Source organism: Lasioglossum baleicum, chromosome 9 (assembly GCF_051020765.1).
Source record: "Lasioglossum baleicum chromosome 9, iyLasBale1, whole genome shotgun sequence".
NCBI classification, from domain to species: Eukaryota; Metazoa; Arthropoda; class Insecta; order Hymenoptera; family Halictidae; genus Lasioglossum; species Lasioglossum baleicum.
The window spans coordinates 13699848-13725661 of NC_134937.1; the positions used below are offsets into that span (position 1 = coordinate 13699848).

The 25814-nt window shown below is 46.0% G+C and overlaps 1 protein-coding gene and 1 long non-coding RNA gene across 4 annotated transcripts in view; both read left to right on the forward strand.

Moving 5' to 3' along the window:
* LOC143212018 (uncharacterized) overlaps nt 1-25018 on the forward strand; it is a 118224-nt gene extending 93206 nt beyond the window's left edge. Inside the window, exon 4 of the long non-coding RNA XR_013009594.1 lies at nt 7-25018. This is a non-coding gene — a long non-coding RNA (uncharacterized LOC143212018). The remainder of the gene's footprint in view (nt 1-6) is intronic.
* Nucleotides 1-25814, forward strand: part of LOC143212017 (Krueppel-like factor 6) — a 378041-nt gene that overhangs the window by 177614 nt on the left and 174613 nt on the right. The gene's annotated exons all lie outside the window — the stretch shown is intronic.

Here is a 25814-nt window from a genome sequence, read left to right on the forward strand (position 1 = left end):
TTGCAGGTGAGGAGAACACTGTCGGCCCGAACACTAATGGACACCAGCCAAAAAGCGGGGAGAAACGGTCGCCGGTACTTTCGAAACTTTCACGGATAGTTTGAAGTTGTCGAAACTGAACGTCGGCTATTTCATGTGCAGAGGGTTTTGAAGAATGGTCTGGCAAACGGCGTGCGATCGTAATGAAATTAATCCCCGACACTCGGTCGGCGAACGTTTCCCGTTCTGGCTGTCCATAATAAAAATCTTTTACGGGCGAGGGAAGAGAGTGAGAGAGAGAGAGAGAGAGGCCAGGAAATGAAATTCGCGGAACCGGGAAAGTAACGGTGAAAATTACACCGAAATGAACGAGGAGATTGTTAATGGTGCACTTTTAATTCCGGTTTGTTCCGACGATGCTCGGTGTCGACGTGTCTCTCTCCCTCTCTCTCGCTCTCGCTCTCTCTAACCCTCGTCGTTCCACGAATTTCTCTGGTCCACTTACAGTAATAAAATTTTTATTCCGCCACGCCGTTACAGAATATAAAGTATGCGGGCATCAACGGCGACAACGAGATTCATTTCCGACGCCGGCGAACAACACTTAGCCTGTCAAACTAATGACAGGAAAAACCTTGCCCGGATTACTGCTTTTTAATCCTGTTATCTTTCGCTGCTGCTTTTAATCGCGCTCTTCTCTCGCCCGGGAGACTTTTACTGTTGCGTGCTTTATCGAGAAAGGTCGCGAAATTGAACATTGATTCTACAGTACACTGATTAAACGAATCACGGAAGTTGACGGATGAGAGTTAACGGATAAATTGAAATCGTGACAGACATCACATCGATATTGTTATTCGAGGGTGTGTAGTTCGGTAGATATTTATGTTGACACAGATGATATCAAAGCGAGATCTCTGTGAAGTCTCGTAAACAGTCTCGCACCTTCCAGTGTATCAGCGCAGCTTAATATTATAGAGGTCCGCGATGAATCGAGGTCGGTCCTCGTGGTCGTTTCTCTTCAATGTCTCGACCGAATAAACCCTTACGCAAGCAGCAACGATCCGAACAGCGCGGAACGACTCGGAGCAGAGCGGAGAGGAGCGTTTTGTCTCGCGTACATCAGCCGCGTAGCCGGTTCGATATAACGCTCGATCGTGCCAAATGTTACGCAACCCATCGCGTGTTTCGAAGGGGGTCAAAAGCCCCGATCCTGGCCTGCTCTTTGGCAAGAATCTTGGAGGCTAGAGCCGGTTAATGGATCGCAGGGGCGATCGTCGCGAAGAAGATCCCGGCCGCCATGATCTATGAATAGATCGACGGGAGTACACGCAGTCAATGAGACAATGATGTCGGCAGCTGTGACGACGTTGCTCGCCGTCTTTCGTCCGGCGTCCTTCTTCCATGAAGACGGAGCTCGATCGACGTCGACGACCCGCGATTCTTCACAGTAACCAACCGACTCGCTAAAAGTAGAATAAGATGCCAATAAAAAATCGTAGATCACATTCTATGATCTCAATGGAGAGAGGAGACTTCGCTCTTGGAAACCATATTGATTTTTCGAGAAAAATTTTTCGAACGCGCCGGAAGGTCCAACAATTCCAGGAAGCTACTTTTAACCGTTATCACTCGAATGGTGGCTCTGAGGCGCAATATAAACACTGGTTTTTATTTGCGCAATTAAATGACAGCAATTTTCATGTTAATTTAACAAAATATTTCTAAATTCTATACAAAATTTCTATAAATAATATTATTCCTTAAATAATATTAGATATATAAATTTCCATATTAATTTAACAATATTTCTAAACTCTATACAAAATTTCTATAAATAATATTACCCCTCAAATAATATTACCCCTCAAATAATATTACCCCTCAAATAATATTAGATACATAAATTTTCATATTAATATTCAAATAATATTAAATTTTACATAAAATTATTGCGCAAATAAAAACTGTTGTAGCCTTATTCCAAATATTGTTTACATTATTAAATGTGTTGGTATCTAATCCACAGACTGCGGATCTCTATGAATTTATAAATAAATTAGTTGCGCGAAATATAAAACAGTACTAGATTAGAAAAATTCAAGAATATTGTAATGTTGTTTTTAACGTAACAAAGTCATTAAGAGATGAAATCAACTTTTATTTTATTCCTGCTTGCCACAATCGATGCAGAATTTTTTTCTTTATCATAAAGATCCTCAGTCTACTAATCAATTATATCAAATTTTTAGGTATTGTACCAATATCATATCCATAAAATTTCAAAAATCACAGGGAATGGAAATATTCCAGCTAGGAAGAAATATATAATTTTCGAGTTAAAAAATAGCTCCGAGTGCATAGGGTTAAATATCCGGGGGCCACACACGAGTCGTCCTCGGCCCGCAGATCAGTGAAAAAACGTGGCGGGCCTTGCAGCATCCTGTTGCTGGTGGAAAAAGCGTCGAATCCGACGCGAGAACATTAAAGTCTTTCTTCGGGTCTGTGTATCCCGGCGTCTCCTGGAACTGGTAGCTCCTCTCTGTCCCCGTGCTCTCCCAGCGGGGCACCTAGAGAGCCAACCCCCCCCCCTCTCTTTCTCTGAATCGCGGTTTGGGTTCTCGCGTACTCCGGCGGCTCGTTAAAAAAAATCAAAAGAGAGAAAATAATTACGAGTACACGAATCCACCCTCGTAACGCTCGCTAGTCAAAGCTCACGTGACCCGGGGCTTTCGACCCACCCTACCCCATTGGTCCACTTTCACGGTAGGTCTCGACACGATTTCGTGCCCGCCATGCGTAACGAAAGAAGCGGAGCGTGGGCGAGACCGAGACGAAAGAAACGGAGAGCAAAGAACCGGAGGAGGAACGAAGAGGAACGGAGGAGAGGAAACGAGAGAAACGACGAGGAGAAGAGAAGCAGGGGCTGAGAGCGAGCCCGGGGATGGAGCAAGACCGAGGAAAAGGAAAGGGGAGAGAAAGTGAGAACCGAAAGAGAAACAGAGAAAGTGAGAGAACCAGAGGAGAGAAAGAGGGAGAGAGGGAGAGAGAGAGAGAGAGAGAAAAAACGTAGAAAGGAGAGGAGCTGCTGGCAAGGCGGGATCGATACGCGCAGCGTTCGAGCGTTCCGTTGCGCAGTACTTAGAGCCCTTTTCTAGAAATTAATCGATAGGTGAAACACACGAATTTCCCTTCGAGCTCTCCCAACACTCCCAGCAGATACCGATTCCCTGGCTTTCTCTCCCCCTCTCACACTGTTACCCCCGGTTGATCATCTGTTTCCCCGGAATTTCCATGGGAAAACAGAGAGCCCTTGCGGATTCGCGCAGGGCAGAATCCTTGCTAGCGGAATGAAGAAGTTAGCGCGAGGAAAGGGGTGACAGAGGAAAGAGTGTGATAAATTGGTTTGGGTTCGAGCAAAGTTGTGTTTTCGATCATTTGTTTCGGTTTGGGGAGGTATATTATTGCGAGAGGAAATTCGAACGAAAAGCGATTTCTTTACTTCTGTGAAATGGGTAATTTCAGGAGTGTACGCGCGATTTTTAATTTATTTTTTCATAGAATCAAATGCGAGGAAAGATAAACGACGGCTTTGATGTAGATTATAAAGGCGTAGTTCGTTTTTGATTTATTTATCGACGGGCTCGAATGTTGATCCTGTACGAGGGAGAGGGAGGAGCCTTTGATGTAGGATGTAGACTCTTTTATGAATATGTTCGGTGAAGTTTGTTGCATTCGTTTCTCTTGATTATCGTTGGTAGATTTTTATGGGAAATGAAAATTGGCTGTATCGGATGTTCGAAGCAAGAGCGGAATAGATATTGCTTTCATTAAGGATTTATTTATTCGATGATTTACATTCGTCTCATTTTTCGACTGTTCGAAATTCCTTAATGAAAGAAGCAGTGAAAGAAGAATCGACGTGTTCGCCTAACTTGTCGCGGCGTTCCGTAGTCCGCCGACTCGCAATAACAATTATCGTCACTTTAAGCCCATTTAATACAAAGAGACTAGCAAACCGGGTTGGGAGCAACACGGGCGCCGACAACGAGGGTGGCAGCGGTTAAAGGGTCGTCGCTGAAAAGTCTCCGAGGGTTACGGGTGCGTGCAACAGCTGCTCTCTCGCGTAGGTCAGTTTCGTTGCGCGTGTGCATGCGAACGCAAGACCGCGTGTATGCAGTTTTGCCTCTGTGGATTACGCGGGAAAAAAGTATACCGACTGCGCGTTCTCTCTCCCTCGTATTTCGTCGTGAACGGTGTCCCGGCCAATTGATAACGAACGAGGAAATACTGGTTGGACCGTGAAAGACGTTTATTGCTCGCGTTAGGCTCGATATATACGAGACAAGAATGAGTTACGGAGCAGTCTGATCGAACAGCTTCGATAAATTCTGCATTTTTCTGATAGGACCTTCTGTACACCCCCTTGATACATATAGCTATGTCAATGTTCGGAGGAACTGCGTTGAAAATGTTTCAGAATTCTGGGTTCTTAGAAGTGAAAAGAATTTTTGAATTGCCACAAGTTAGAAAAATTGTGTAATAGAAGAAATTGGCACCTCGGTTATTTAGCCCGCGATTAATTACAGAGGGCCGCTGTTCTGCAGAATTCTTTGGAGGACCAAGGCGTTCGGGGTCGCAGACTAATCGCGGTGCTATCGTTGCACAGGGTTTTCGCGGTGCCCGTGGATCCTCGTTAACAACCACCCTCATTCTCCGTGACTCGGGGGGTTGTGGGTTCGGTATAAAAATGTCGATTTCGGGGGACGGCCATCGACGATGTGGTTTTTAGACATCGTGTATCGACACTAATGGCTCGTTCGCTCCGAGGTCGGTCGCGGTTTATTTTTAAAGCCGTCCCTCGGAAAAACCGCGCCACGAAATACATACGATTTTATCATTTGACGGTCATGCATATTCATCGGGCGACGACGTGCCCCTTTTTACACGGGCGGTCGTGTTTCTCCGGTGGCAACGGCCGTACGAGCGACACACTCGAACGCAACGTTGCAACTGGTGGTGGCATTAATGCCCTGCCACCCTCTCCTCTCTCATTCTCTTTCCCGTTCTGATTCTCTCTCTCTCTCTTTTTCTCTCTCTCTTCCACCCTTACAGTTTTTTCCCTCCCAGTTCGCTCGCGTCATCCAATCTCTCGGAGACTGTTCGCGATACGCATATTTCGAAAAAATATTTCGGCTTCGTTTGATTTCATCTCCCTTTTACGTCCTTTTTATCGCGCTTCGTTTCCAACCCCCGAATTTTCCCCACCCCCCGCATAACCGACGGGGCATACTGTTACCCGATATTTCTCACTGACTGTTAATTTTTTCCTACTCCCCGGCTGCAGAACGCAATTTTCATTCGCTGCGCGCGCCATGCCAATGGGAAAACCGTAGTCCCGTCACGAACCGACCCTTTGATGAAAGTTATTCGCGGATTCGAAGGCAAACCGGCGAAAATAATTCAGTTTCCGCGGGCAGCGCGATTGAGCTGGCGTTGCAAAGAAATCTGGGACACGGGCACTCGGATATTTTCGCGAAAAAATCGTCAGAGTTGTTCGGTTATTCGGTTCGTATTCACTGTAAATCAAATTTGATTTCAATATTTTCGAACGCACTGGATTGAAATACTTGTTGATTAGGATTTAGGTAGATCCTAACTCTGCAATCTTCAGGTATTGTTAATATTCAGACAGCGAATGTTTTCTTTTGAGAATTCATCAAGGATGAAGAAAAGTGTAGGACAAGGGTGAAACTTTCTTTCTGAATCATCTGAAGGGAAGATGGCTTAGACGTTTAGGAGCCCGTGGACCGTTTTACGGTGGTGCGTTTACAGCAGGACCGGTCGTATCTAGTGAAATCGTCTCCGCGGCAATTACGAATTCGCATCTCGCCGGTCGACCGACCGACCGTTTCAGAAAGCGACAGATTCTCGGCACGTTGTCCGCTGAACTGTTATTTCGGGGCTGCCGAAAGTGACTTCCACTCCGGGCGCCGGTGCTGTGCATTTCAATAGGCGTTCCTCGGTCTGGCGAAAGTTCACGGACCACTGCTTGGAAGAATCAACGATCTACAGGGTGTACTTTCGCGTATAACACGGCGACCGATGTTCACCTTTTACTAAATCTGTCTAAAAAGCTCTCGTTTCCCCAGTTAACACATTCTTCACTCGTAGACAATACCATGTATAAAATACACGACGTGTTGATTATTTGAAGCCAGTCGTCTCAGCGATATTTCCAGTCTGTCTTCCAGGCGGACAGGGTAAATTATAAAACGATATCCGTGCATTATAAAATCGGTCGTCTTCAACACGAACCGAATGGTACGTAAATGTTAATAGTCTGTTATTTTCGACCAGCCGTCGATCGAATCGCGGCGAGGTCCGGTGTCCTCGAGGCATCGGGGGATAGGATAATCGATGGCCGAACGTCAGACGATTCCGTCGACGAGCGTAATGAATAATAATGCGGACTAACGCGCAGAAAATCCATCAGGGCTAATGCGAAACGGCGACGCGCGAGCGTTGCGACGTGAAGGATTGCTCGTGCCCAAGTCCTCCTCAATATTAGCTCGTTAACGATGGACTGGCGGCAGACGACCGGCCACAATAGAATTTTCGATGGCGCAATCTTGCGCAGCTGCCGGTCTTGTCGGACTGATCACAGAAAAATCGTTGTACTATTCCATTCTTGACAATTGGTTCACAGAAATAGACACTGCAATTAGACGCTCGTCTATTTCCAGTATAGCTTCCTTTTTTTCCCTAATTGTCGCGGCGAAAGAGGGGCGATTGATTGGCGAGGATGAAGTATTCGTTGGAGAAGTAATAAAAATAATGTATCTTGAAGGAACTTTTTTAAAGTTCGAAGAACGTGTTGTTTAACAATTTGTTAATGTTCCTGTAAAGAATATTACAAAATTTCTCTGAATGTTCAGTCTTTACTCGCTAATATATTAGTTTATGCCTTATAATGAGAATTTGTGCAAACATGTTAAACACAGAATGGTTTTAGATAATTTATACATTTTGGTTGACTACACAAGGGTTAAGAATTCGGAGACGAGGAAAAATGTAGTTGGTATTCGTATTAACTGAACAGGCAAGACGGAGTCGTATTTTCCGCTCCAGAAAGGATTCCCAGCGATAAATGGTTCGCAGCTCGCGAGCGGAAATCGTCGCGGCCGTTTCGCAGCGTAAGCATACGGCGTCGATCCGCTTTCGTCCCGTTTCCCAGCAGTGCAGCGGTCTTATTCATTGGTGATCTCGAGAGAGTGCTTCGAGACGACGCGACGACGCGACGCGACGCGACTCGACGGACACGCGTGCGTCTCGCTCTCGCACGCGTTCCTCGTCGACATCTAACCTTGGACGGGGAGGCTTTCGATCGCGCAGTAGGACACGCATTCCTTCGTATGCCCGGCTGGTATGCCGAGGTGAGCAGCGGCATGCAACGGCATCCAATATTCGCCGATAGGTCGCGGTTACGACCCCGTGAATTCCGGTCGGCGCATACCGCGTCCCGACGCCAGCCGGTTTTAAGAGTGCCGGAGTACGCGAGCTCCGGATCGGCTACGTGACCGCCGCTGATAGCGTTTCGGAAGAATGTTTGCCTCCCGGAACACATCTCTCTCTCTCTCTCTCACACACACACACACACACACACTTCCGTATCCACGAATCGAATGTCGAACATGAAATCCCCTCGTCTCTCTTCCGAATTGCCCTTTCCGCGACCTGTCCCTCCTGTTTCGAATTGGATTCCGGCGAATACATCAGCTATACCGCACTTCGAAAATCCCATTTTCTTTCCTCCCGCAAGCTGAGCCGTGAATTGACGTCACTGAATTTTCAGATCCCTGTGAAACATACAGATCAACCAGAAAAGTACTCACTAACGGGCGCCACTGGTTTCCGACTCTTTTTATCCAGCGACGTTGAAATGATTTCTCGTAGGAGTAATTTAATTTAAGACCGCGCGGCCCGGAAGAATATCGCGGACGGATCTTGTGCAAATGATCCGACGGACCGGGCGATTATTATGTTACTTTGGAAACGCCCTTTCAGTGTTCCAAGGTCCCCGCATGCATACACATTTATGCGCATATTCATATCTAAGGCTTTTACTGGCTGCGCCGTTCAGAGCCAGCCTGCTCTATCTTTCTCTCTCTCACTCTCTCTCTCTCTCTCTCTTTCCCACTCACTGTCTTCGTGCACGTGGGGCCGGCCGGTTGTTCCGGCGCTAAAAACCCACCGCACGCGAACTTAAGACGATACGGCTCCATTAGGCTGCGGAGGATAAAGCTTTCGGTAGAGGGAATTCCGTAACGTCGCCGTAAATACCGGTATCTGCTCTAAGGCGTTTAAAGTTGGCATTAAATCGGATACGGAACTTGCGAGTTCATTATTCCGGCCAAGATCTTCATTCCGCTGCTATTGTCTTCTCTTGTGTGACTTTTTTCGCTCCTGCGACTGTCTCACTTTCTTATCAATTACTCGCGATGGTCTCGAAAGATTTTACATATCCGCTTCTCATTTGCACACATTATTCATCGCGCCAGACAATCTACAGTGGGTGTACAAAGCGCTCGTAGAGATTTTAAAACGAATAACTTTTTCAAAATTCGACCCGACACACACTGGTCCACGCGCTCGATCTAGCTGTTCATTTGGTAAAACAGCAACTTGCCTAAATCGATGTTTATTGAATGAAGAAGGATTAGTTTATTAGTTAATATGTAAATAAGTATGCATTCGAGTAATTTTTTACAGATGCGTTTTAAAATTATTGTATTTTCTTGCGAATCGAGACAATTACAATAAATACATGTGTCTGCTGTTCTCTTAGAAATAGTATTGTATAATTGATAGTATTCTTTGCTATTTTTACAATATTATAAAATCATCGTTATTCCGGTACATATCGTACATCATTATTCCACTCGTGTCCCCCCACGTACACGTACGTATCTTATTAAAAACGTGTTCCATGTCTCCGCCGAATCATAACTTCGTTTACCGCGTATCCATTCCTCGAACACAGTAAGCCTTTATTCCTTTTATTCCAGTCTGTGTTTATGTTATGCCAATTCTGGTTGGAGCAGCAGCGCTTCCATAAAACAACTGACGTGTCTGTTGATGGATGAAAGAAGGAGATCCAATCTCATTACACGGCGTGTACAAGATTTATGTTCGCCGGCGTTCGCTGCAAAAATTTCCTCGCAGATTAAAATATCACCCGGTAGCATTTTTAAATAGATTTATCCATCTCGGGCAAGCTTTGATATTGAATGAAACGTTCGCAAAGGAGCACCGTTGGAAAACATATTTTATCGCGATTAGCATCGAGGAACATCCGACAAATAAATCTGTGGTAGTGAGAAAAAATCTCACGTACTTTCACTTTCGAAATATTGCTAATTCTTCATACCGGACATCGGTAAAATTTGGTAAATATGTAAATCCTATACTCCAAAACTCAATCAATGCATAAACTCAAATTTTTTGAAATTGTGACGTGCGGTGTTTTTTAAAATTCGGACTCTGGCGACATTTCCATCCAATCTTGATCGTTTCAGAGAATTTCGACATAAAATATGTTTCCTCGACGTGTCTCAGTCCAAGGTGATCGGCGACAAGACAAGCAAATTGTTGAAACGCGATGAAAAGATCAAACCGGAAGAGAGGTAGAATCGGAACTGGAATCAGAATCATGTCCGATGCTGCTTGGCCGGTAACAAAGTGGTTGTTGCCCATAATTCGTTCTCTGATATTGGCTGGTGGCACGGTTGCACATCGGGTAAAACGATAGAAAGAGAACATCGAAACAGAGACAGATAGGAGAGGTGAGGAGAGGAGAGGAAAGGAGAGGAGAGAGTGCAGGAAGGGCAAATCCCGCACTCGTTGTAGCTATCAATTACGAAACGATAACTGTTTGCCCCGACTACGAGATAGAGAGGCGCGTTATCAGCCATCCTGCCGCATAATGGATTCATCCCGACCATCTGGATTCGTTTCTCTCGCATCCTCCGGCTCCATTCTCCCTCGGTTCCTCTTCCTCCTTCGTCTATCCTCGTGTCTCTTCCTCTGACTCCCACGCCCGCTACTTTCCCCCTTGTTCCTCTTTCGGCTGCACGCCGTCTGCCGCCATTTCTCTCTCTCTTTCTCACAATGCATCTATCTTCATTTCTCTCTCTCTCTCTCTCTCTCTCTCTCTCTCTCTGAAGCGAGCCGTTTCTCTATCTCTGTTTCTCTTTCGCCCTGACTCCAGCCTCTGTAGTCTACGCCACAAAAGCGAGCCCGACCGTGCTTGATAATGAAACGGTTTCGCGTTTCGTGCCGTTGTTCGGTGGGACCTGGGGCGAGAAGGGGCACATAGAGGGAGAGAGAAAGAGGGAGACACAGAGTGGGAGAACGAGAGAGTGAGAGAGGGTGAGAGGGGGCCCAGCCGGAGAGAGAGAAAGTACGAATTGTGCCTTGGCACACACAGACCTCCGAGTACTCGACGTAGAATGGCCGCCGACCACGAAGCACGGACAATTAAACCGTTCTGTCGTAAAACTCCCGTTATAAAGCCCCCCTCGATCCCCCCCACAGACGTCCCGGCAGCCACCGAACGCTTACTACTCCGTTGTTTCTCTTTTCACGCGCGATTCTTCTCGTCGCTTGTCTTCCATTCACTACTCTTTCCTCCGACCACCGACCCCCTTCCGTACCCCCCTCTATCTTGATTCTGCCCCTCCTCATCTTCTTCTTCTTCTTCTCGCTGGCTCTTTCTCGGTCTCTGTCTTTGTTCATCATGGTTATGGGGCTCTTCGAACGACGCATTCGATGTATCCTTAGCTGGCACTATCTCTGACTGGTTCTCGAGGTAAGGGAAATTTAAAACCTAAAGTACTGCACACGTCCTCCAGAATGTTTTCTGTTGAAATAAAGCTCAAGTCCAGGAATGTCAGGGTTTTTATTCGCCGTTTACATTAGCAATAAAGAGTTTAGCTTAATGTTACCTATTTCACTAGGCTGTGTTTTTTTAACTAGGAAAGAACTCTACTGCAATCGTATGCTTCAACATTTTCCGCCCGTAATCTTGTAAAAAGAAGCCATCATAGGTAAACGCAGGATGAATTGAAACGGCGCGGTCGTTAGAAATGCTGTTAATGGGTCCGAGAGGAAGTCCGTTCCACGTTTGTTTTAGCCTCGGTAAATGGTCTAACGGTATGTATCGTTGTTGTGCACGCAAGATCGAAATCGACGTTTAGTGGCCAGAAGGCTGTGAGAACGAAATGGCTTTGTTGTCTCTGTGAAATCGCGGGCGAGAGACAATATCGCGTGGCGCAACGCGGATCGCTTTACGTAACCAGCTAATTATTTATCTGTGTATCGTGTAATGAGCGTTTGATTAAAGATTACCATTCCTAATTGCACTATGGAACACGGCGCTGTGGTAATCGCCTCGCTATTCGATCCTTGACACCTGCGCCGCGCGAGACGCTTGTTCCACATTTTATCTTCGAACGATCGTTGGAAATCTACGATGGATAGATCAAGTTGATTTTTCCTCGGAACAAGATCACTGGTAGACACATCTATGAAACTTTAAAAGAACCACCAACATTATGTGAATTTCCAACAAATGAGCAAACAAATTTTAAACTTTTCAACCACATCGATCAACCTTCAATTTACCTGGTAGTCTAGGTGAATGCTTCAATACCGAAAAAACCATCGTCTCTGTTCTCAACTTCTTAAAAGCTACTGATCTATGTAACAATAATAAACAGGAAGAATTAATTAAGCATATCACACTACACTATACATATATAAGACAATTGACTGAGGACTTTCAATAATCAACCAGAATTTGTTTCTCTGTAAACCCAAGTTTTCCGTTATTTATTTATGTACATTTAACTACTATTTACATTGTATACACGCTCACCTGTAAACCCAAGAAACGACAATTAAAGTTAATTACTTTATCCTTCTCCTATTTGCACTATTAACTTCTTTTCGAATAATTACTCTTAACCTCTGTTTTATCTACTCTGCCTCGATTTTGCACATGTGCTCTATCCTAAATCCCTATCGGTCGATTTTGCAGATTTCCTCTTGATCTACTCTACTGAGACGCGGTACATTCAACTTAAAGAAAGTACACTTTCTTTACACATATATGTAATCCACTGCTATAATAATAAATAAATAAATAAATAAAAAAGATCAGTGTTAGACAAAGAGGCAGGTCCCACAGGCTCGCGATACCGCCGAGAGCATCAGGCTGGACGCGGCTATTTATAGGACTCGATTAGGTCTGATCGACTGGAGAATCCACGCGGGACCCGGGGCTTTTATGAGGGAGAAGGATCCTGGAAAGAAAAATGTTTTCGGCTCCCCATCCCCACCTCCTACGCCACGATACATCGGCGTAACTACCTGATTAAATGTTTCCCTTTAAAGGGAACGGTTCGATCGGATTCGATAGCTTTCTCTTCCACTGGAACTCGACGTCTCTCGTGTCGGTGCACCATCAGGGGAAAAGGACGATCGCGATCGGACAGAGCTGACATTTTAAGCGTGTCTTTCTCAAAAGACTACTTCTACTTCCACAGGCCACTTGATGCGTTGTCTGACTCAAACGACCGTTTCTACTTCAGCAGAAGAGCCGTCCCGCTTCGCGGCTACGAATTTCTTTGCAAGGCTTCCTCTACCTTTCTGCATAATGCATCCAGCCGGGCTGTCGACTCGTTGCTTCAGCTATATTCAATTCCACTGTCCATACATTTTGCAACTTCAGCCGGTCCTACGCCGCTTTCGAGAATCATATTTTTGTTCGAGCGATGCGCGATTCTGCGATCTTCGATTTTTATTTTCAATTTAATTAATTCTCTTGCTGAACGATTGATAACGAACAATTTATGTCGCTTTCAAAAGACTCTTTCCGCCATTGACGTCACAACCTACATCTCCCGCAGGCCAATTTCGTTTAATTAAGTGTGCGATCTATCAGCTGGACGAAGGAAAGAAGCGCTGACCGATGATCGCGAATTAAAAATCATCCAAGGTTAAGCCGGGAACACGTAAGAAAACGCTACTACTCCGTGTGCGAGCCGTAACGAGACGGTCGGACGTTGCATCATACGTTAATTAAGTTAACAACCTATTAAAGTGGCCCGCGGAAACGAGAGTGTCGCTCTCTCATTCACCCACGCAACTCGTTCGCCTGTCGGTGTGAACATCGTCGCGAAGACCTTTCGCTCCGGACTTGCCAGCTAGTAGAGATCATCACTCGAGTGACATGAGTTTCTCCCGTTTTTTAAAGACAACGTCAAAAAGTTAGAAAATGCGATTTTCGAGAATACGACCTCCACTGGCGTGGTAAAATTAAAGGCAGGATCGAGGGAGGAAATTGATCTCGCCGGTAGAAAGTAGATCGTGTCTCCGAATGATCGAGCGGTATTGGAACTCGGAGCACGGGGAAAATACTCAATTTCCAGGTGGCAGGGTCGTCGATAGACTCGTTTCGGGGGTTTTGGCAGCCGGTGATCGGCAACTTCGACTTCGACTTCGACTTCGACTTAAAATTCGCGGCACCGCTTCTCGCGGATCTGCTCGCAGCGGACAGCCATGGCATTCGAAGTAACGCGGGCCAATATTTCACGAACACGTGCTTCCGCCGTCGGAGGGCCCCGCATTTCGTTGGAAGATCGAGCTGGAAGGCCGACTGCGGGAGACAAATCGACCTCGAAATGAAACGGCTGTCGTCGATTTGATTTACGCCGCCCGGTCGTCTCACCTCTCGCCTCTCGCCACGACTCGCCTAGCTGCGTTCATTATTTATGCGTCGACGGATCGGGAATTATTGAACCGCACCGTAAAAAATGCCCCTGCGTGCCGCGCTTTAAACTGGCTGCCCCATCAATCGACCATCCCCCAATAAGATGCTTCTCGTTCGGCCTCCATTTTACAGCTCGCCAATCTATAGCGTGCCATAAACTGTTTTGGAAATGGATCCTTGCCCGTGGCACGCTCGGCGATGTCGTGGGGTGAGCATTAACCCTTTGCACTCGGAGCTACTTTAACTACGTTCCATTCCTTATGATTTTCATAATTTTATACAATACCTAAATATTGAGTAATTGATTAGATACTGACTAATAATCCAAACAATATTTTGAATAATGCCACAGCAACTCGCTTTTATATTCGAAAGTTCCATTAATATCTCAACTTCTTGAAGGTATCTCGACAAATGGAAGGTATCCCATATACTCCAGCAACTACAGATCTTTAGTTAACATCCCACAATGAATGTCATCGAACGATAAAATTAAGACTGAAGCTTTACATATTTTTTTCAACATTTCTTTAGCGAGTCAAGAATACCTTGGTCTTCGGGTCTCAAATTACCGAGAGATTTTGTTACATTTGTCAACAGAAGCCGTTCGAATCATTATAATTTAAATGCCTCCCTGGTGAGAGTACGCTTCATTTCGGATGGTTCCTGTGAATGCGGAGCGGACCTCAATCATATTATCTGGCAATATCCAGAATATGATTCAGAACGAGAACACCTGTTTGAACTGCTCCTCAATCGTAAACACTATCCTTCCTACACTATTAATTTTGATCTAAGCGTACGAGACATTACAGCGCTAATGTTTATTTTTAGCTTTCTCAAAAAATGTAAGATTAGGATTTAGCGCCTACCGTTTATACTACATAATTCCACTTTATACATATATTACGTTATATACTACTCTATCTTTTTGTAAAGAGTTCTAGTAATGTGTGCTATATAAACTAAACTAGGTTTATGGCATCAATAAATAAATAATTTTTTTTAAATTTAATGCTACATCAATTTTTGGTGGCGCCTCGCCACTCGAGTGCTAAGGGTTAACACGTTCGCTAACATTGGGTTGCGATTCGCAGACAGAAGGGTAATAATGTGTGAGAAAGAAGAACGTGACTGAACGCAATACGAAACCTCGTTCGGAGCAAGCAGCTCGACAATAATTCCAAGATTACGGGCATAGTGGCAAGCTGGAAGGTGTTCCCATTCTCCCGTAGACAGTAGCTCTCTAGCAGGTAACATTGGGATTCTGTGAATCGCGGGGGCCGGTGCATCGCGGGTCCAGGAAATAACGCGGGCTATCGCGTGTACAAAGGCGGGTATGGGAACGTGGATGATAAACCGCGGTTCCTTTGACAGAAGAAAGGGACCGGGTTCGGGCGAAAAAGTGATTCCGATGTCTGGAGTCATACTCGAATGGAAGACGCTGCGGTCGTTCGTTCGCTCGCCCGGCATCGGTAATCGATATTCGTTATCAAAGGCAAAACCGGAACCCGGGATGTCCATGTAGAGAAAGAGAGAAAGAAAGAGCTAAACAGAAAGAGAGACGGAGAAATAGAGAGAGAGGGAGAGAGAGAGGGATGGAAAGACGCGTGCTGCCTGCTATTCAAAGGCGGGGGAGGCAACTCTTGTTCGCGGAGGCTCGCGATGTTCCATCTACGGTGTGTGTATCGTGCTATCTGCCCCCCTTTGTTCCCCCGTAATGGCCTGCGCTCGTCTTTTTCTTCTTGCTCCCTCCTTCGGCGAGTTCCCCGTCTCTCCCTTCTTGTTGTTCTTCTTCTTCTTCTTCTCCGCCTCCGGACGCTGCAACGGGGGGAACGGACCGCTTTCTAAGAGTTACGCAACCCCGGCTTCTCCCCTCCCCGTCGTTCGTCCGTTGATTATTTTTCAAAGAGACGCGGTTCCAGAATTTTTAAATGGCGGTTGAATGAAACCGGTTCTCTCTCTCTACGCCCCTGTATTTCGCTTTGTACGATGCCCGCTTCCCTCGTGGGAGGCTCTCCACCTTCCTAGCGGATCCTCGAGCGCCACTCCAATCGTGCGTTACGTTGCCTGTCTTTTCTCTCTCCCTCCCTCTCTTCTTCTCCCTTTTGCTACGCTCTTATTTACCACTCCTCGGGGCGCTCCTGTCTCTCTGCTCTTCCTCTCTGCTCCACGCTTTCCATATCCGTTTTTATTGCTCGCCGTCTTGCCTCTCGTCGAGAATCGCGGCGAGGGTAAACGATTCACCTCTTGAGACGTTTCCACGGGCCTCTCTCCTTCACGATTTCTCTGCGCGACCATGTCAAAGCGCCCGATACCTCGAATTCCCCCGTAATCTTCTTAATTGGGGAATTATTTTTAGAGCCGCCCACGGGCTTTCAGATTCGGCGCGATTGGGAATTTACGCGTGGGGTGCGTCCCACGATGGTACAGTATTAACAATGTAGGAAACGAGCGAATAAAATAACGAAGAAAATTTTACAGCGTGTGCCGCTGAAGAAGTAGAACGTTGCATTGATCGATCCGCAACGTGCCGAAGATAATCGCGCGAGGGTAGCTAATAGAGCGCAGCGAAGATGCAAAAGTGCATCTTCTTTGTGGTAAATAAAGGCATTCCTTCGGGCTCAGGATATTCTTGGTGTTGCGACAACGACAGGAAAGCTGACACGAGAATCTTGACGAAATGGAAGAAATAATAGTGACGAGGTGCAAATTTCCTTGCTGCATTGCAGAGCATTGTCGACCGTGCTGGATCTACCTGTTGGAGCCTGAACTGCCGTCGTGTTTCCCGGTATAGTCTTTACAATTCTGGCACTCTTCCTGCCCGGAGATTTTCTTCGAGGAGCTTGTTCAGACGCCATTTAATTCTCTTTAGAATCGTGATTCGAATTCTTCCGCTTTGTGTCCCGACGCTGTGACGGCGCGGCGCCGCGCGAAATTTCGTGTTTCACGGCTGCATTCACGATGAATTAATAGTACCCTCACCCTTGGACAATGTCCACCACCTTCTTGTCGTATTTTTACATTTTTCCTTCTCTCTTTTTCGACTTCCCGCAAATCCCTCGAAACAGCAACCAACTCGGTCTACGATTAATCAATCCGTGACCGGCAGAAAGTTCGAATAATAACGAGTTGTCCCTAGGCTGCCGTCCCCGGCGGCGGTTACTTAATCTGGAAAATGACCAGAGAGCGGATAATTAGCGCGGCAATTGGCAAAGTTTAATTGGAAATCCGAACCTTTCGGTTCCGCGCGGTGGTTTACGCTGGCGGTCGCGCGGTCGCAGCCTCTGCCCCGCGAGCGAGTACGATGCCCGAAAAAAATGTAGATACGTCCAGAGAATTTAGTTCGATTCAGGAAACTGTGAATAAATAGTTTCGTAAACGATTAAGGATGTTCTAGAGGTAGAATGGGAGACAAAAGTAAAAGAAACTCGAAATCCATCGCAATGAAAGCCATTCATGAGCATATTTTTGGTTTGAGTGTATCTTTTTTTTTGGAGTTTCTAGTTGCGTTTTTTCAAGGTTTAAACAGGGTTTCGAGTGGAATTTTATGAATTCTCCATAAGTAGATGTGTTAAAATGTGCAAACTTTAAGTTGCTATAATTATTAACGGTGCAGTGAATCGAACCCAAACTTTGGTAATTGCATTAATTTAAATTTCCAAAAATTTTGTTGCGTTTTTATATACCTCCAGAACATCCTTAAATGAAGTTAAGTGTCCATTGAAAATATAGCAACAATATTGTACGTGAATTTTTGTATCGTACAGAACTCAAACAAATATTTGACACGTATCTTTTTATAGCTGCCGAAGAGTCTCCGACTCTTAGACTAATTTATTAGCTTTAATCGGGTAGTCGAAGTCTTTGGGATCCAGTGTCAAGTTCTAAAGTCACTTTCGCGAGTCTCGCATTACGTTGTGTCTCAACAAATATTTTTCCCGGGCTGTAGGAATATCGGGACACCCCGTGGCTTCGACTGAAAGCGATCCTCTAGGGGTGGTTTCGGACGGGGGGCGGTAGAATCGAAAAGGAAGAAGTGCCGTTTGTTATCCTCCCCCGGCGAGGAAACGGTCGAAATAAAGGAAACCGCGGCTCGTTCGAAGGGGTTAAAAGCGCAGAAAAGAAAGCGACCCACCGTCGAGACAGGGGACGAAGACGAAGGGGGTCGTGGGGGTTGGCCGGAGGAATACTTTTGTCGGCGAATGCGCGGGATCCGGCGCGGAAGAATTAAGACCGATCCACTTAACTGCTCGTCGAGAATTCGGGGTGCGTTTCGCCGGGATTCCACGTGGTTCGTAGGGGTTGCAACCGCGGCCCTACCCCTCGCATCGAAATAAAGTTATTAAAGGGGCGGTGGTCCACCCCTATCGACGTTATGCGTACGAATGAGTTATTCCTTCGCCTTAATTCCACTCCATTAAGCCGAGTACTTAAGTGCCCGTGAGCACGAGGAAGGGTGTGCGATTAAAGGCGGCACAAACAAGGGGTTGGAGGGGCACGGGGATGTTGTCGCCGTAATTCCACGGGCCCTCGGACGACACTAATATTTCCGAAAACCATGCCGGATAACCGGAAAATGTTGAAGGATCGTGGGAAACGCGCGTTTGCTTCCTGAATTGTGCCCATAACTGTGAAAGTGGCCTAAGTCATATATTTCCTGTTCTGAGATATTTAAACATTAAATGAATTCCATATAATGTCGAAATAACACGCACTATCTAACTACAAAATTACATTGACTTGATTTAGTTTAAAGTAATGTGATGTGAAATAATATTTTATTTCTACTTCCTAGTTTACACATTTAGAAAAAACTTCCTCTGAAAAGTTCGTTCAATCTTAGCGTTCGTCGTGCGAGGCTACTGACGGATCGGTATTCGTCGACGTCGAAGCGTCTATTACGTTTTCCAGCATCCCCCTCAGGCCTGTATAAATAGCTCCGGGTAACAGCGGGGGACGTGTTTGTACACTGTATGCCCGTAAAACGGCCGGTTTATTGCGACATATGCCGCGACCGCGATAGAAATTTAATAAGGAGCCCCGAACAAAGTCCGACGTTTCGATCCCGCCGGCCTAGCCAGCCGACCTTCCGATTAATGTTTCATCCGAGGCTGGCGTGCCACGACAAAACCGAACATCCCAGCAAATGGAATTTAAAGAATTAACCAGCGAAGATAAATAAACGAGCGGGTACGGTTTACGGTGTTCCCCTACGATGTCTCCTTCCTAGCGCGACAAATGCTATATAGCTTCTGCCAGGCTGTCTCGGTTAAACGGGAGCAATGGAGCAATTCAATCTGTTGCTGGGTTCCCGTTTGTGTTGGGCATTAGTTTTACGTATTTTACACGGTAGGAAACACGCATAGACACAACGACGCCATACTTTAATAAACACAACGTGTAACTGTGACCTAATGGCAGTCAGTCGCTCTCGAGTCATTATAACGTAAACACGTGTATTCAATCCGCGTGAAATAAAGGTGAAAAGTATAAAAAATCTAACGTTTATTTCAACATACACCGTCAGATTAATTATACCGTGTGAAAGTAGTATAGTGAACGTAGAGACGCGTTCTGGAACAGTGTGCACGATATTTGTGAAAAATTTATCTCCATTAGTTGTAATATAGAGCACGTGGTAGCTTCGATTTATGTATGCACGTGTGGCTAAAGATGAAAGAGAGAAGAGAGAGAGGAGAGAGAGAGGGAGCTTATATCGCACAAAGTTCCTGAGTTAACGTAATGAGGCCGGTGTGTGTGTACGTGGATTAGGTTTAAAAGCGCAGCGAGATTGCCATCATCCTTTTCAGGAGCAGTGGTACAGAAATATACTGACCTAAAAAAAAGTGTCCATTTCGAGCAAAAGCGATATCGACGCAATAAATCGGCGTTAACCCGGAGAGCTGGAGGACTTTTATCGGGGGGGACAGAAAAGGAGAAATGGATCCGACCAATGAGATTAAACGACGGACCCGGGTTAAAAAGCACCGCTAATTCGCAGGCTCTTGTACCTTCGACCTTTTTGCACGATACCGGGCGTTAAAGCGATTATGGTCGCGGTAATTCCACGAATTAATTCCCGCCTGGCCCGTGCTCTCGACCCTCTCGCCGATTTCTGCTTAAGCTACACCCCCCGCGCCGCTCCCGCTCGAAACCGTCGAACTCGTTGCATCAGCAAAAATCTGCAATTGGTTGCGATCAATTCGGAAATAACATTGAATCCATCGCGACATTTGAATCTAGCGTGTGCGCAAACTTCTCCGCAACAAATTATTAATAGGTGAATATTCTTTGCCATATAAAGATCTTGCTGATCCGACAGGTGCACGGAAAATCTTTTTATATATGCCTCGCTCCGCCACAAAGGAGTATTTATAATTTATTCGATAATTATAAGTCACATCTATTCCAAGGAACGAAACCCTTTGCATCCTGAAAGTACACTGAAGCACAAAGTACTTACGTATAATCGTTACGGTTCCATCGCTGTGAACCTAACTCGTTTCGATTTTCAATTATAATTCTATTCGGAGTGTATCAACTACATGAATACAGAGTGATAAAAGGAATGAATTGGAAAGAATAAGAGGGAGAATGGATCTGAAGAGGGGGTCCCCGATTAGTAGATTTAATTTATTAATTTTTAATTTGTAGTTGTGCATGTAGGGAAGAGGAGCGTGAGTTATAAGAATAAACAACAGCAATAAAGTGATACTACTACTACTACTACTGCTGCTACTACAGACTAATAATATTGTTCTCTAATTTCTGATTCTACATAAAGGGGCCTCGCAATCTCTTAAATGGTTGGGGCCTGTGAAGGTCTTAATCCGGCGCTGCACGAGCCTTAGCATTTCCCGAGAATTCGCTTCGCACAAGTCGAATGACCAATCAGAGGGATGAAAAGCTGGTTTCCCCGGGTAATTCGTGCGCATCTGTTACACCCGCGACCAGTTATGGTAATAAGGATTCCTCGGACACCGGCAACGCGTTTTTACCCCTCAATACCCCCCTAGGTTTCGATTCCTGTGGCATCGACGGCTCCCCAGGATAATTGGAAAGCAGCGAGGCGCGAAACGAGGAATCAACGCGTCGTGTTTAGCCAGTTAAAAATCATTACGCTGTGTACCGAGCGCTGGACTGCAATTATTTTTTTACGCGACGAGGCCGAGCGAATTTTCGAGGCTTTGGCGCTTCAACACCTGCTCTCGCTGTCTATCGGTTCGTCTCCGCACAAGCTATACTGTTTCTTTCGAGATAATAGTTTGTAACGCATCTCAACATTCAGTTTGGTTACCGGGTGCTCGTTCACCTCCAAGAAGGGCTGACACAGCAAGTTGCAAAGGGCGAGCTACCGCCTCGGAAAGAAACGGTGCCCAGTAGAAACATCTGGTGATTCCACCGACATAATCCCAGAACTTTTGATAGAATCAAGATAGAACTGTGAAAGTTTTCTTAAATTAAAGGCGGAACTTCGCCGAATCCGAGAAAAATAAGAAGAAGAACTGACAAATAACTTTTGACCCAGAAAATATCGATCGAAGTTGCCCAATCTCCTCAGTTCACCGATTAAGAGGAACACAGATTTTTAATAATTTCAAAGGGCCCGAAGAAGTTTTATCTGCTGTCTTAATTCTGGCAGAAGTTCTACCACTCGGCGAGAAAAATGCTCCCACCGTGAGGTAGCTCGCAGGAAGTCGGAACGTGTGCGCGTGGTTCGGGAGAGGACATCAAGCTGCAATGCCTCGCGGCGAGGATTGCCGCTTCAAGTTCGCGAGAAACAAACTTGACGACGAAGTTTCGCTCGTAGGCGCGTACCGTGTCCCACGGGAGAGACTCCAGGAGTCTCCGGGGGAACAAGGAAGCTCCCGCGTCCTTGGATAAGAGAACCTGGAAAAGTTTGAGCGGCCCCTTGCGAGACCAGACGTCCGACTCTGGGGGACGGCTGGACCGCCGATGAGTTTGAATTTTGTTCCGGGGCTTAATATACGACGACTTAATCTCGGCCTGCGTCTTCCAATTACTCCGGCTTCAAAAGCAAAATTGCAAAATGGGGTGGAAGCTATTCAGCTTGGACCTGCGAGCAGCGAGATCTAAATAAAAATTTGTTTCCAAGTAATCTTAAAATATTTCGATGGTACGCGCGGGATTTTTATAAAAGTGCTGAAATTGATGATTTGATCAGCACAGTGGCAGTCCCAGCGTTAAATTGTCGCCAGGTGTACGAGGACGACAATTACGAGTATAATCCGACAAAGGGGGATGATTAGTCGTTGCAAGTCTGGAATTCATCATGGAAGTAGCAGACTTTGGATAAGTCAGTGCCTAGTGCAGCGTTCACGTGTGTGCCGCTACTTCTACGAGTATGTCTTAGCTCCCGGCTCTCCAGCTCCACTTTCATTTACTGGCTCGTTACGCTGATACACCCTCTACAAACGCTATACACCCTTTTGAGGATTAAATAGTTTTATGTGGCTCACTATTTCAACGGAGTAACGAGTTCTGGAGCGAACGTAGATATACCTACGGCGAGGCTGAACGGGATTCCTGAGCTCAATCGTCGTCGTATTTATCGTTTAAGTCAAAGCGAATTTTAATTAGCTCCAGCGATTCTACTACTTCACTCCCCGGCTCCGGTGTTCTCTAGGGTTCATTAATCTAGATTTTTTGTAATTTAGCGCTGATGTTTTGAATTTCTTTGAAAGTGGTGGCTTCGAGAAATTTAAAATGAAAGATTCCACCGGCGCCGGTAGGATTAATGCGAGAAATTGGAAGGTTTCTTTGACTGGCAAAGATGAGACAGTATCCCCAGATGAAGAGGACCTGAATGGATCATCTTGGTGGCGTTGGAGGTCCACAATGGTTCGGAGAATGCAAATGAAAACGTAGGTCCACGCGTGTCCTTGCGAAAAGGAATATCGAAGGGAAGAAAGAGTCGTCTGGCGGTGCGGCCTGTGCAGAACGCAATCAGTAGCATCTAGCACAGGCTCGGACGGGACAATGGGGGTTGGAGAATCGGTCCAGGGTTCCGAGAAAGAGGCAACATACGCACGATAACGGATTGCCGTGGAAAAACTGTCCTTTCAGTCGCAGACGTCGCGATCGCAATCGCGGCCAGCCTCGCCGGAAGGGCAGAAACGAGTAAAAGGAACTTGGTCGTCGAAGAAGAGGGTAGGGGGTGTAGGTAGGTCCAAGGGGGATGAAGGTAGCCGTTCGACAGGTTCGAAAGGTCCACGGCTATTTCCTCTAAAGAGGATTCCATCGCGGAACAGGGTTGCGGAAACAAAGAAGGAAATGTGACGGGGACGTCGAAGGTGGAAGCAAAGAAGAAAAACCACCCCCTCTTTCAGTTTAGAGGGAGAGAGAGAGGGTTGGGAGGGTTGGAAGCCTTCGCTAGACGCCTATATCGATTACCGAGTCGGTGTCTCGGGGGTTGAGGATGAAGGGGGACGGTACCGGGAGCCCACGACCGAATCCTATTCCTTTCGGGCTGCGAGCAAATCCTTCCGCCATCATCCGGGCCAGGCTGCCACCCCCTCGTGTCACGGAATCCTAGATTTTCTGCATGTTTTCGAAAAACCGACGACGCATCGCGAACTTGATTCACGGGCCTGCCACTAAATTCTCCTTCAAATTCTCCATTTTGCAATTACTGCAAAATAAAAAATGTTCGCATCGACTGCAGAACACAGGTGCCGACTAAAATTGTATTCTTCTCCTAATGATCGTATTAAGCTGAAAGTAATACAGTATTTTATCGGTAATTGTCCCCAACACGGGTCTGCTCAGGGACAATAATCCGCCAGGGATACTATTCTTTGATTTTTGCCGAACGTAGAAAAGGACAGTGGAGGTCGAGAAGCCTCGCGCTCGTTGAGAAGTGTATACATAACTAATCCGATGACAAAACTTCTTTATTTTTCATTATTTATTGATGGGACTTTGACCAACATATTCGTGGCACTTTTCTAATGAAAATGATACCAAATATGATATAATTCCAATTATATTTACTTGTGTAATGAACGATGAACGTTTTCGACGCAAAAAAGGACATCGCATGGGAAAGAAAGTCACGCGGAGAGTCGCAGCGCGCCGGCACAGTTCAAAGAACTTCCCGTACGCTGTTCTTCCTTGTAAATATTCTTATATTCATTGTAAATATTATCGGAATTATATCATATTTGGTATCATTTTCATTAAAAAAATTACACGAATATGTTGGTCAAAATCCCATAAAAAAATAATGGAGAATAAAGAAGTTTTGTCATTGGATTACTCTGGTCTCACCGATATACCCGAGTCGTATGATGTCATACTTCTCGGCGACCGAGGCCGCTCGAGCTTCTTGGCTCCTCAAGAGGGTACACCCCGTAGGAATGGGGATAGTTCTGGGACAATTGTCGGCCAGACATTTGGGACCTTTATCGATAAAATACTGTACATTGATGTCTTTAAATATTTTTAACATGTCCACTACATTTTCGTCGTAAACACATAAAATCCGCAGTCCAGTAATTATCGACTACAAGAACGCGCTCGTAGGAGAAACAATCGCATCCCGAATCATAAAATATTAACAAAAATCGGCGTATGGGGCCAGAGTATGTCCGTCCATTACACAGATTAAAGTAGGTTCAAGAAACGTCAGAAAGAGGCAATTTTCCGGAAAGTCCATCGGATCTCGTTTCCTCGGCCCGTGGCCACCCTCTGGATCCCGGCGCGGCGACGGGAATCCCCGGATCCCCGAAATCCTGTTACGCTTTCATCCGGCTATCCTGAGCCACGTCTCTTCTTCTCGAACGTTTATTTATTTATTCAAGGAGAGCACGGCAGTGATTCACGGTCGAGGCCAACGGGTCCGCGATTCCCGTTTCGTTCGTGCTCCAATTCCCTGGTCTCCCCTTCGGAGACCTAACCCTGCTAAAAAAACGAGCCGAGTTTCGCTCGTTAACGCGCGCCTTGCTCCCTTGAAGGGTGCGTTCTTCTCGCTCGATAACCCGGTGCTGCCCTAATACATATTATAGTTTGACCGGCAGGCTCTAGCAAATTGCCGCGCACATGCGAATTCTCGAGGACGAAGGCTGCAGAGCGACAAAATGGAATTTATTGAAAGAACCTACTAATTAGATTAATACCTCTGTGAACATCGAGAACTTTTAAAGTACTAACTTCCTCGTAATTACACATTTTCTTTTTCTGTTCTAGGTACGCACGTTATCAGAGGACCGCCATGTCAGGAAGACGAGAGAAAGTAAACGCGGCGACGGGTAACGTATCTGCGACTCGTTTGATGAAAGTTTCATCGTCGCGTGGGCGTAGGGAACGGTGCAGTTAGCTCGACCACCCCCTTTCGACGTATCTCAGCCAATTTAATCTTTCACGCTCGTCCTCTTGACTCAGTTTCCCGGAGGTCGAGTGCACGCGGAAATCGAATCCACCTGCGATGCTCGGCGTGTGTCCACTGGCGCTATTCACGTTCTAATCTGGGCCAATGAAGCACTCGTTGCCGGCATGAATGAAGAGAGTCGATCCTCTTTCTCTCTCTCTTCTCTCTGTCTTTCTCTCTCTTTCTGGTTTCCTCTATGTGCCCCTCGCCTCTCTGGAGAGCTCGTAAACGCGTGACCCGCTGCTCGAGGACGACGATGACACGCTTACTCGAAATAGAAGCCAGCGTAAGGCCCATAACGGTACACAACCCGCCTCTGTTTGCACTAGTCAGACTCCACCATTCGCATAATCGCTACGTGTTGCCTGGAAATACGCGATCGACCAGCTACAGCTGCAAACGCGAATCTATCTCCGCTACCTGAGCTAATTTAGCGGCGGATGCGAATCTCGGATGTTTAGCGTTGTCGGATTTTGGTTCGAGCCGTTTGATGCTGTCCCGAGGGATCGCTGATTAGAATTTTGCTGAAATTTATCGCTTCGAGAACAAATTTTCCAATTTTGTTAACGCTAAAATATTGAATTCATTTGATTTGCTCAGATTGAGAAA